The following is a 13,375-nucleotide window of genomic DNA, read 5'->3' on the forward strand; positions in this document are numbered from 1 at the left end:
ATGGGTTGTCTGGGCAGTGACAGCATTCGTGGATGTGGGTGATCGTTTGGTGCTATTTATTATAGCATCTTGCTTGACGATGGGCTTAGGTGTGTATGCTGCTGTGTGCGAGGTGGTGGATGGTTGATCGGCATTTAGTGGGTGGTAACCGGGGTGAAGCAATGAATGGTGTCGTTTTTTGCAATGACGACAGGAGAATTTCGATTGGCAATTGCGAGCGAGGTGGTCTTGACGAAAGCAATTGAGGCAGAGGTGATGTTCATTGACAACTTTGAGGCGATCAGCGATGGACATTTTTTCGAATCGTGGACATTGGAAGAGTGGATGGTGTTGGTCGCAAGAATAACATTTTCGGAGAGTGGCTTCGGTTACAGCATGGGAAACGGTTTTATGAAACGGTGGGCGGCGAAACATAGTTGGTTGTTGATTGGATGTTGGCTGCGCTTGGTGATTCACCGACATGGATTCAAGTACGCGGATGCGTCGCTGAAGAAAATCAATGAGACAACTGTAGTCGGGGTTTGTGGCTGTCGTAGCGAAGTCTTCCCAAGCCTTTTGAGTGTTGTCGTCGAGTCGGAGGCATAGGAGATGCTCCAACATAGTGCTCCACGAATCGATTGGTTCACCAAGTTGACGGAGGGTTTTAGTGTGACGCTCATATTCGTCGACGACTGAATGAAGTGCAGCGGCGGACTCTTTCTTCATTCGCGGGCAATCGAGGAGGGCTTGCAAGTGGCGTTTCTTAAGAAGGTAGTCGTTAGCGTAGCGAGAGACGAGGGTTTGCCATGCAATGGCGTAGTTGACGGAGCTAATACCGATCGATTCTATGAGTTGGGCCGCTTCTCCTTTTAGAGCAGCGCGGAGATAGTGGAATTTTTGTATGTCGTGAACTTCGGGATTGGAATGAATCAGGGCGACGAATGTATCATGGAATGGTAGCCACTGATTATAGTCGCCGTCAAACTCCGGTAGGGATATGGTTGGCAATTTGATACCGGACAGTCCGGAAGTAGACGATTGGGGGATTGCGTTCGTTGTAGGAGGTACATTGGGGAGGAATGATTGCAGAGCAGCTTTGATTTGGAAATAGCGGGTTTCGTTATGGGAACGGAAAGTGAGGTTTTGTGCCATACCTTGATTGGTTAGTTCCATGTCCTCGAGTTGGGTTTGAACTTCTTCTAGTCCCATCCACACGGTATCGAGGTTCTCGAGACGTAGTTTCACCTGACCTCGGTCCCGTTCCGCCACGTATTTCTCGACGAACTGTTCTGCTCGTCCCAGCGCAGCGATGAGAGTGGTACGGCGGTTGATGAGCTGCTGTCTCGAACGTTCTTCCGCCATTGCGGAGTCGAGTTGCACTGGATAGGGGATACAGAGAAAGACCCGGTAGAGCCGGACAAGCGGAGTAGAGATGTAGGAACGGTACTAACCTTCTCAAGGCTAGATTTAAGCCTTGTATTTTATTCGAATCTGCTTACGAAACCGGCGTAGTAGGTCCTCGGATGAAAATCGGTAGACGGATGGCAATGGCGTAGCTTACTTGCTAGCAGCGACAGCTGAACGGTTCCAGAAGGTTCGGCGAAAACTCCGGAACGAATAGGAGAAAAACAGGAAAAAATCTCAAGGCACCCGCGGTAAACTTCTGCGCACTTCGGATTTATACGTACCGAGTGCCTAATTGAATTAGGCCTTGTATTAAAGAATTCAATCGGGAACTCCGGAGAAGCTTCTCGATGGCGGGTGGGCACAATAGGATCCGGGGAAGATGACGATCTTATGAATGCCGTCGGGGCACACAATGGTGCGGAACGATGGCGGAAGATAGCGTCGGGGTCCGTAGTATGATGGCGGGAATTCTGGGAAGAAACCTGATCCTGGTCACGGCACCAAGATGTTGGGGCAGGATCGTGGTTTCCGGCTGGGATTGGGCTCCCACACGGACAGGGTTGGACACTACCGGGGGTGGTCACTATCGACGGAATTGGGCACCACAAGATTCACCACTTAAACAACTTTTCTCTTCTCTGGCACTTCAACTCACTTTATTTCGGTTTAAGATCGGTTAACTTTACTTCTCGAAGATTCGATTTCAACTGACTAAAATTTATTGTCTTACATCTACTTTTAACCCTACGTTGTGTGAAATAATTCCATTTTGAATATACCATAAACTCTACCATAAATTTAAATATTTCAGGCTGCTGTCAGTCTCACTGACAGCATGGCATACCTGCTTAAAGCAGCTTCCAGTTTTGAGAACTGTCAACTGGTTTTGAAAATTGGTAAGACGGTGATGGTTTACCTCTGCAATATGTTCTTTGAATCTTATTTCTAGAGTTCGTTTTGTTTGTCCTATATAGATTTTATTACAATGGGGGCATGAAATTTTATATACTCCTGCTCTATTCAGTTTATTAATTCTATCCTTTGTTGTACTAAATCTAGATTTAAGCTGACTACTCCTACTGCTGAAAACCAATTCTACTCCATATTTTCGAAATTTCTTAGCCTAAGGCTTTGTAATCTTGCTATCAACGTTCACCGCTACTCTTTTTAAATCCTCTTTTTCGGCAGTAAGTGTTGTCATACTTTTTCTATATTTTTCCCTTGCTCTCTTATCTATTACTGCATGTATTGTACTATTCCTATATCCGTTAAGCCTAGCCGTCTCAAAGATAGAATCCAGTTCTTTTGATTTTCCAGTTTCACTTGAAGGAAGGGTTTGCATTCTATGTATCATATGATGAAAAGCCACCATTTTATGTTGATAAGTGTGGTTGGATGTACTCGGAATAACTCGCATAGTATTAGTTGGATTCCGGTAAATTTCAAATTCAAACTGAGACGATTCTCTAGTAATTAGCAAATCCAAAAAAGGTAGTTTATTATCCTTTTCCTCTTCATGAGTAAATTTTATAACATTGTGGATACTGTTAATTGCCTCTAACATTTTTGGCAAATAATCCTTTTTGATAATGCTAAACACATCATCTACATATCTCCACCAACGCTGTGGTAACAATTCTTTCATTTTCTAAATTCTTTCAAAATTGGCCATAAACAACTCGCTCAAAAATGGAGACAATGGATTACCCATAGGTGCACCTTTTGTCTGTTTACAAAAATTACCACGGAAGCTAAAATAGTTCTCTTCCATACAAAGTCGGGTTAATTTGATATAATACCGAACTTTGTTTTTCCAATTTGACTCATTGTGTTGGTTAAGTAGCCATTCTTCCAAAAGGTTTATGGCTTCTTTAACTGGCACACTAGGATATAATGCTTTAACACCAAAAGAAACCGCAATTTCATCATCTTGAATATTCAAAGTTCATGTAGAGACTTATATGCCTTTATTTTCCGATATGGAGTGTAGTCCCGCATTGAAAAATCTGAATCTCTATATTTTACCACAACATTTTTAAACAAAGTGTGTTGAATTTTGACGTATTAAAATGATACTGTAATTATGTAGCCAAATTAACCGTTGTTTACATGAAAATAAATTTGATTTACTTGTTTTCAAATGTTTTAATATCTGAGTGTAATGTAATGCTAGGAGCAATCCTGTAGAAATTTGAATGATTAAACTAACAAAATAAAGGTCCAAAACATCATCAAACAGAAATATTAAGTATATAGAAGGAGCAGGAAGATCGATCAACACGAGCGTTATTTATTTCTCAGTACATTTTCCAAACAATGCTCACCTTACTCGTTGAACTCGTTGAAGGTCGCTCCTACAGCTGTCGCCGTTCAAGGTCGTTTCCCTTTGTCCAAATCGGCTTCGGTTCGCTCCCGTCAAACAATCATTCGACAGCGTCCAACGTCGTTTGAGCACTTGCGTATACGAACACTGCTACTTCCACCCGAATCACTCGCTCGCCACTTGCTTCGCCTACCAACAACATGCACCGTGACAATACATCAAAGCTTTGACGTCATCCGGCAGAGCACTAATCTTCTGTAAGGGTATGCGATATGGATTTTTTCCATGTCGATACGAAACGAAACGATACGCGGAATATCTTGCGCTGATAATGACGAAACGAAACGAAATTTAAAAATGTTTCGTGTAACTCGATACGAAATCAAATATCTCACGGAATTTTTCGAAACGAAACGAAATTTTTGAATTTGTTTCGCGGAATACACGTTTAAGTTTTTTTCTTGTCAAAAGCTGGAAATTCGACCATAGGTATAAAAAACGTATTTTTAAATCCTCTACCATATGGAAACCTTAGTGTTGCTCAGCGGAATCCTCACATGTTTTGGTAAGACTCTTTTCTGTTTGTTTGAAATTTTCTGAATAACTTTATAAGGTTTCATTTCAACATATCTGACATTCACACAAGGAAATGAGTGGGTTTAATTTAAATGTTACAACTAAGAAGTGGGTCGAAAAGCAGTTACAAACATTTAAAACAATCTCAAAAATATTGAGAGGAGCCCAAAATTAATTTGATTTTTAGAAATGCCTTACAATTTTTTTAATCATGTGGATGTGATGTTATGCTAATATATACCATAAAACATGAAATAATGATATTCTTTTTTTACTGTACTGTATGCTTTGTGGCATGAATGAATCGACACAAGTCGATAAGTGATTATGAAAACATTAAACTGAGAAGCAGACTCTGTCCCAGTTGGAACATAACGCCAGAAAGAAGAAGAAAAATAAGTAGAACATAGGAATCACTGGAATATTTGCTTTAGTATTTGCTGGAGTATTGAATTAAATTAAATTGTAAAGAATCCATCTACACATACCTAAGAAATCAATCAAGATAAATTTAAAAGAACTGCAAAAGTTATAAACTCCAAGAGATATTGCGGCAGCAACTTAACCAGGATTGCCTATTGGTGTTAATTTAGAAGTTCCTAATATTTTTTTTTGGAAAAGCCTTGATTAACTGTGAATTAATTCTTGGAGTGATCAAATTTGGAGAAAGCAAACTTTTAGAGTAAACCTTGTAGAAAATAATAAAGTTATTTCTATCATTTTGAAGAGCAAATACTGGAGAAATTATCCTATTCCAAAATCTGTGAAGGAATTTCTGGACGATTTCTGGAAGAATTAAGGATTGTCGATAATATCTTATTTTCAGATTCTTTGTTTAAAACTGACTACAAAATCACATTTTCACTCAATTTCGTGCCTCGAGAGTATTTTAAATATATTCAAAAATATCGAAAAAAAAAAAGCTTTGAACCTGTACTACATAGCTTAGAGGAACCGCAAATAAGGCTGACAAGTTCACCCATGTACGTTCAGACAATCCGTCTTTCAATGAGCTAAATTTAATGTTTGGCTCATTTTTTTTCTCGGGATTTAGATGATTTAGATGTGCGAAAATCGAAAAAAAATGTTGCGCTTTTCCATTGTGAAATACCCTAGGTACCCCACCAAACTTGAATCTATATCCGGAACCAATTTTGATGGTCCATGCAATGCATGAATCAAATTTATAACTGATTTGGCGAAACTAGAGAATTTTGAAACTTGATGTCGGTATTGAAAAGGTTAAGACTTTTGCCTTGCGGCATTTGGCTTCTATACTTGTAGTGATATATTATCAATATTCGCATTTTTTTTATTGGAGGTCGTGAGGAAATTTTTATATCTTGTAAATAAAATAAAAAATAATATGTTAATCAGTCCACAGTCCGGGAAGTCTGCCTTCTGCGCCTACGGTAGTCAGTATTTATAGCTCAGAAATCCCGTAGGTATGAACAAGTAAAAGGTACCAAAATCATAAGGAATATCACTTGAGATAGGTAGACATTATAGTCCTTTCCCCTTTAGAAACTTTCTAATAACTCTTCAAAAAGCCGCCTTCACGTTACAACAACTCATTCAAAGAACAATCGAAAATATACCCAAAAAATTCCAAAACTGTAACTTCAAATGACTACAACAACAAATTCAAATCATTCATGCTGCTCTGCTCAACATTATATTTGTCAACTTCGTCAACACTAAAGAACAATTTCGTCCATCTCAATATAGCAATCGCTTCACAAAAAAAAAACAACTATGTTCACAATATACGACAATTTTGTCAGCTCTGAAGTACAATTTAGTTCAACTCAAATTGGTAATAACTCAAATAAATAAAATTGGTAATTTCACCACACTCAAATTAATAAAATTGGTAATTTCACCACACTCAAATAAATAAAATTGGCAAACTCGCCACCTCAAAGAAAAACGATAATCGCCAAGACACGTTTCCATGATCCTCGTCGCCACTTTTATATCCTGTAAATAAAATAAAAAATAATATGTTAATCAGTCCACAGTCTGGGAAGTCTGCCTTCTGCGCCTACGGTAGTCAGTATTTATAGCTCAGAAATCCCGTAGGTATGAACAAGTAAAAGGTACCAAAATCATAAGGAATATCACTTGAGATAGGTAGACATTACAGAAATTATGTCACGTTATAAGAGGAGAGAGGAGTTGGTGGTGTGGTACAGCGTGAATAAACCTAGATTCACTTTTCGATAAAAAATAATGTATGCATCTTCCTTGTTTAAGGTGAATATAAATCGAAGGCATACCTCAGAATTTCAAGAGCACAAATCTAACGAACTCGACAGCGGTTCAAGCTGAACACTTGATCGATTGGCCATCGAATAACCAATCGATAGAGTTTTCAGCTTGAATGGACGTCTGGTTCTTTAGATTTGTGCTCTTGAAGGTTTGAGGTGTGGCTTTGGATCACCCAAATCAACGCGATTTTTTACGGCGATAGCGACAAACAATCGCTGCGATTTCGCTGCTACATATAGAATTTTTTTACACAACAACGAGATCGCGGCGATTTTTTGTCGCCATCGCGGAAAAAATCGCGTTGATTTGGGAGAGCTGATCTTATGCTAAGTGACGTCATAGCGGGAAAGCAAGAGAGAGAACTAATGCGCGCGCATCAATAATCTGCACCACCTGAGCAAATCCAGAACATCAGGGACTCACGCTCCGCAGCTTTTTTTACATTTGTGTACAAACAGTTTTTGCGATATATTAACGGATTTGCTCAACAGGACACGCGATGTTTCCCGGAGGAAACCGTGGTTTTGCTTTCTTCATTCTTATGGAAGATAACATTGCGGTAGTTCATCAAACGCAGTTGTTCCTTTCCTGGGCTATTCGCTGCGAGTAATTTAGGACAAATTGGCAATTTTGGAAATTTTACAATGCAGTGCAGTTTATCATATCCTGCGGACCAGTCAATACTACAGTCAGTGATGCATTTTGAACTGAACGCGAGCCAAAACTGAACGGAGCAAGTTCAATTTTTTCTCGAGAACGCAGTAGACAGTGATCTCCCGAGCCGGAGCCCACTGCTGCTCAGATCGCAATGCACTGCAATGGTAATCAAAGCATAGATTTAGGTTTTTAACAAGAAAAGATTTCCTGAATCAATAGTGAAACCAATTAAGTTTGAAATAAATATATTATGTCTTGCTTTGAGTACCTTTTAAACAACTTTAGCGCGGTAAGATTCCGTGAATGCTGGCAGCACAATCTGCGTTCAGTTTTTTGCTCACTAGCGTTCTAATTTTTGAACTGAACAATGAGCAAGCCTACTTGATCACTCCGTTCAACAAATTGAACTGGAACGCGAACTGAACGCGTTCAAATGCATCACTGACTACAGTCATCCAACAGTTATGGATAGCACACAGATATGGATCAAAGTTGGATTAAACGGAGAATATCTCATCAAATAGAGTAGCAATTACGCAGAACCTATTTTACCTACGCGAACCATAAATCTATACAGCATAGCAATCAACAATAACATGCTTAACCCGTATAGGCCTGAGTGGTAGCAAAAATTCTAAAACCCTCACTACTCAGCGAATTCTTAAGGGATTCAAATGATATTTTGTCAGTATACTGGCATACATTTCTAGTTTCTAGAAGTGGACAGAGGAACGCGGAAATATTCTTGTGGCCAGAGTTATTTCGGTGGGTCACTGGGTCAGGTCGGGTGAGAAGGGTACTGTGCGTTTGTGCCCCTGAAAGTAGGCAAATTTCAAACCACAGATAATTTACGGAATCGGCTATAATGTGGCCACTGCATGACGGAATTTTAAGAAAATTGCATCAATGTAAACCTTTTGAGAAACGATTGAAATGGATAAGTATGAGTTTTGCATTTGATTTATTCTACAAATGACCATTTTCGGGTCCCGGGACGCCTCAAACTTATGATAAAGTGGCCAATTTGTATCTGAACAACTGTGCCAAACTTGTGGGAACGCATTTTAGTGCACAATTATGTTTGATTTCTACTTTTCGACATTTGAAACGTTTTAGTATCCAACAATTCTACAGTCGGTTCTTCCGGGCATTACGTCCAAATGGCCACATCCGGTATATTTTAAACGGTGCAAAACTCTTCATTTATAATGTTGAATAGCAGATCTTAATGATTTATGCAAATTAAAATGATTGTCATTGAAAATAAATAAAGGTAACTTGGCATGTCCCAAAAAATAGCCCTTTTTTACCCGACTTGACCCAGTGACCCATCGGAATAACTCCGGCCACTGGAAAATTTCCGAGTTCCTCTGGCCACTTCCAGAAACTATATATGTGGGCCAATGAACTGACAAAAAATCATTTGAATCCGTTAAGAATTCGCTAAGCGGTGAGGGTTTCAGTATTTTTGCTTTCACTCAGGCCTGTACGGGTTAAACACTTTTGTTCCATTTGTAGGAAATTAAATTTCATACATATGCTTAGGAGCGTCGATTCATATTTGTGGGGCATTGAAACCCATACCACAGTTGGTCGGTGTTCAGACAGGCCGGAGTAGATGATATTTTGGCGTTCTAAAGATACGTTAAGGACTCAATCAAATGTGATTTTTCCTATGCTATTTTTATACAGATGTATCATCAAATAGATAAGTTCCATTATTACAGCAAATAACACAAATATTTGGATATTTCACATGCCTGGGAAAAGTTTTTCTGGAACCATGAAAAAACACTTGGTTCAGTCTGTCTGAACACCGACCAGTTATGAATCTAAGATAAGACGATTCCTAAAGAAACGCCAAAACGTATGCTTTCACTAGCACACCATTCGTTTGCCTCGCAGATAATTTGCTGTTATAGTGTTCTGATCCATGATATGAATCGATTTGATCCGTAATACGGACCCATTTTTGACTGTAGCTAGGAGTAGAAGCGAACGCTTTGCCTTTTTTTGTTCGAAATTAAACTCGAATTTCGCGAAATTCCGTTTTATTCCGTTTGTTTTCAATTTTCCGTGGAAATATTTTAACAATTTGGCGAAACGAAACGAAATAGCAAAATACAAATTTCGCCTGTGAGAGTTCCGTGGAATTCCGCGGAATTTCGTTTCGAAGCGTATTTGACGGAATCATTCGGTATTTCGCATACCCTTAATCTTCTGCCGCTTGTAGCACTATACCGCTCATGAACTCAACGTGAATCCCGTTTCAATACACGCCTAAAACACAATGACAGCACTAACGGATTACACTTTGGGTAGCACGACACGACACCACACGACACAAGGACGAGGACGCACGCTTCCGGTCACGGTGTTCCGACTTCCGGAATCAATCCAAACCGCCCAATCGACCCGTGAAGAAAACCGTAATTCACACCCGCACACACAAATTTCACAACCAAAAAGGGACGACGGTAATAATTTTCGCACCTCACACCACGAAGTGCACGCGATCGATTCGTTGCCGCGCGAAACCGAAAAGCGCAATTGGGTGCACTCAATAGATATCTAGTCGGTTTTTGAATTCGGTTAGTTGGTCGTTAGTAGTTTTGTGATGACCCGTTGGAGATGCTGACGAGGACACGATGACCGAAAAAAGAACATGAGCAGCACGTGTCGCGAGATGTGTTCGTCATTAGGCCGGCCACGAGGTACGGTGCCAAAAACTTACATCGTCACAGTTATTCATAGTGGGTATGGCAATTCGGATTTGGATTAGGGCCATCATCAGACCAGACTGTGAGGAATGTAATTTATCACCGCTCGTGCACACTTTTTGAAAGCCGGTCAAGTGCATCGTCGTGACCAAGAAAAGAGATTCGATTGGCGTGTTTCGCGTTTCAATGCTTGATTGCATTTATGCTTTTCTTGCTTCGAAGTGGATTGAAAGGTTATTTTTTTATCATGTTCAAAAAATTCAAGTGGAGATACCGGGGATTGAACCCGGGACTTCTCACATGCGAAGCGAGCGCTCTACCACTGAGCTATATCCCCTCATACAATTGGGCAAAAGTAGTATTCTGAAATTGAACGTGACATCATAACATGATAAAAACAGGACAATTGAGATGGGTAGGTAGTCTCGAGCTCAAATCGTACTCAATTTTGTGTAACTATACTTAAGTGTGTAGTTGTTAAAATCAGTTTATTTTGTATATCACAGAATAAATTAGAAATGGAGCTCAGTGAATTCCAAGAAAGTTTTTTTTACAATACAATACGAATTCCGATGCTACTAAACTCCCACCTCCACACATGCCAAGGGAAATTGCATTCGTCAAATATCATAGCACAAAGGGATGGCCAATAAATCAGCTTCAAATTGAAATTAATTTCCCTGTCCGCTATAAACACTCAGCTGAGGGCTTGAGTGAGTGGTCCCACGGTCGCTTCAGCGTATCGCTCTCTGTGTGTGGCTGACTAATGCCGCCTCTTCGCTCAAGTCAGTCCCATGGAGTCAGCTCCACGCTACTTGAATTGAGTTTAAAATATGGATGCCATATAGGTCGCGTTACGTTCGCTCGAGTCAACTCGAGTTAACCCTATTCCAACGGCCGTCTACGTAGGTACCTACATCTAATATCTTCCATTTGCTTGCTGTTACCGGGAGTCCCGTACCAAGTCAAGTCGTGTGTGACGTCTTCTTCGCCGGAAAGCTGACCAGGCCAGGTCAAAGCAGTTGTTAGTGCTGTTGCACAATCCATCTATCCCATCCTCGGAGGCGGCAGGCAGCGCCATAAGTCTGCTGACGTCTTTCGCTACCATGGTGCATCATTACGTGCCCCGTTGGAACTAATTTCGTTACTCTATGCTGAATGGTTGTAAATTTTATGTACATACATATCCACATTTTTGCCGGCACTTAGTTGCGTCTTCTGGATGCCGTAGTCGTCTTGACGATGGATGATGCTTTGCTCCTACAGTGTAGTAAGCTCAATCTACATTCTCGTATACCGAGAATTATAAAATGGGAACAAGACTGATGAGGAAAAGTCATCTTATCTCCGTTTGAGCACATGCTGAAACGAATGACGTGTTTTCCATAAACTTACCCGACAAACTTCGTGATATCACGCTCCAGTTTTCGACAAATCGACCTCTGCGCCGCACAAAATGTACAACATTTGCTGAAATTTGCTACACTCCATAAACCGATATCTCGGCACGGGCAGCACATTTCTCCGGGCAATATGAGCCCCGTTTTCATTCATAAACAACCGCCGCCGCAAAGGCTCGGAAATTGAACACCCGCTAGTAAAACCTATACGGTTCCTGCCAAACGGCGCACAGTGGGAGAAATAGGCCTAAACCGGTACTTAATTTATGCGGCCTATTTGCAGTTCTTTTATAACATCTATGAAAAATGACAAAGAACCGAATGGTGACAGTTTCATTGGAAACTGTCGAATGTAATTGCCCGTTTCGCACCACGCTACTTGAATTGAGTCGAATGTAATCGCCCTAAAAATCAAATTGAACTGATTGCGGCCAACGCAATCTAAGCATTATTCATTATTCATGATTCATTAGCCCTGAAAGTGTGATTGTTTTTTTTTTCAAGAATATTAAACTGATGAAAAAAGTTAAAAAATGTATTTCCTGACGTAGAATCATCTATAGAATATGGTAATCCAATTATACTAATAAATAAATGCCCCGTTTGCCCCATTTTGTGCTAAAACATGGTTTTCTTTTAATTGGTAATATTACAATGCATCTTAAAATTAAAATCATTTTCATTCCATATGTAGAACAAATTAGGGATTAAAAATTATTTGAACTGATTCACTATAAGAACAAAACCAGAAAATCGTATCCGCTAAAGTTTCCTACGGCTTTTCAAAAATAGTGCATTGGACATTAGAGAGAGAGATGGATGGAATGAGGTTTTAAAATAGTATTCACTCGCCTAAAAGTGAGATTTCATCATAACATAAGCAACAAGTCATCAACAAAAGGCTTTTATTTTTCAAGCCTTTTCCTATGATTAAATAAAACTGACTACTTGTTACTGAGATCTTATTTTTTGGCGGTAGCTGTTAATACCTGTAAAAAACACCTATTTAAAATTTTATTTTTCCAATATTTGCTGATATATTTCAGATCATGTATCCTCGTTGAAGGTACTGCACAGATACAGTACGCATTGAGAGTTCTTCCAACAAAATGGTTAGGTTTGGATGGATCTCAGATTCGATTGACGAAGTTACCGCAACAGCTCAGAAATAATTTGAATTTTACATAGCAGAAAATTCACAATATTTCAAATTTTTTTCGTTATCGCATACATCTAATTTTATGGAGAATAGCATTACTTTGATTTGAAAATATGTTGAAAACAATTACTATTTTTATTACCTTTACTACCGATACTTTCAGCCTGAGGTGTTGAAAACAATCAGTTCTACTGGAAAATGGTACTCTGCAAACCTATTCGTCTTTTCAAATCGATCATCTTTGCAGAGAAGAAAAATTGCTCTTAATGTGTTCATAGTAAAATATGGCTTAAGGACATTTCGTCGAATGACATTTGGTCGAATGACGTTTGGGCGAATGAAATTTGGTCGAAAGTACATTTGGTTGAAAGGACATTTGGTCGAATGGACATTTGGCCGAATTGTTTTGGAGCATTTTTTTGCTGGAATGACGTTTAGTTGAACGGAAAGCTTATTTTTAAATTGTCCATTAAAATGGCTTTAGGACATTTCGTCGAATGACATTTGGTCGAAAGGACATTTAGTCGAATGGAAATTTGGTCGAATGGCTTTAGAACATTTATTATGATCGAATGATGTTTAGTTGAACGGTAATTTAGTGGAAAGCTTATTATGCATTTATTGAAAGACCATTTGGGAAAATTGATTATTATTTTCTAAATTTTGCAAAGTTGATAAGATAACGTATTCTTTGAAACAATCTGAAACATTATATGTTGAATAAAAAATGGGAAATTTTATGTAGTCTTAAATTTAAATTTCCTACACTTTTTTATTTGTGATTTGAATTTATGTCAAAATCTAGGATTTCAATAATTATTCAAATGAACTTTTTAGTGTTATTTTTGTACATTCACAGATACACTTCGCTCTAGTGAATTAT

General features: G+C 39.2%; 1 protein-coding gene and 1 non-coding gene across 6 annotated transcripts in view; both read right to left on the reverse strand.

Moving 5' to 3' along the window:
* The window catches only part of LOC5571516 (mpv17-like protein), a 518,784-nt gene extending 508,960 nt beyond the window's left edge, over nucleotides 1-9,824 (reverse strand). For 2 of the 5 annotated variants that reach the window (XM_021837284.1, XM_021837280.1), the window contains exons 1-2: nucleotides 9,424-9,824; nucleotides 3,711-3,964 (exon numbers count right to left, since the gene is read on the reverse strand). The gene's annotated coding sequence lies outside the window, so the exon portion shown is untranslated. The remainder of the gene's footprint in view (nucleotides 1-3,710; nucleotides 3,965-9,423) is intronic. The other 3 variants (XM_021837283.1, XM_021837281.1, XM_021837285.1) reach the window with 3 other exon arrangements.
* Nucleotides 9,825-10,198: 374 nt separating this feature from the next.
* On the reverse strand, nucleotides 10,199-10,270 carry Trnaa-cgc. The gene has a single exon. It is a non-coding gene; the product is annotated as a tRNA-Ala (tRNA).
* Between the last annotated feature and the right edge of the window lie 3,105 nt (nucleotides 10,271-13,375).

Source organism: Aedes aegypti, chromosome 1 (genome assembly GCF_002204515.2).
Source record: "Aedes aegypti strain LVP_AGWG chromosome 1, AaegL5.0 Primary Assembly, whole genome shotgun sequence".
Classification (NCBI taxonomy): domain Eukaryota; kingdom Metazoa; phylum Arthropoda; class Insecta; order Diptera; family Culicidae; genus Aedes; species Aedes aegypti.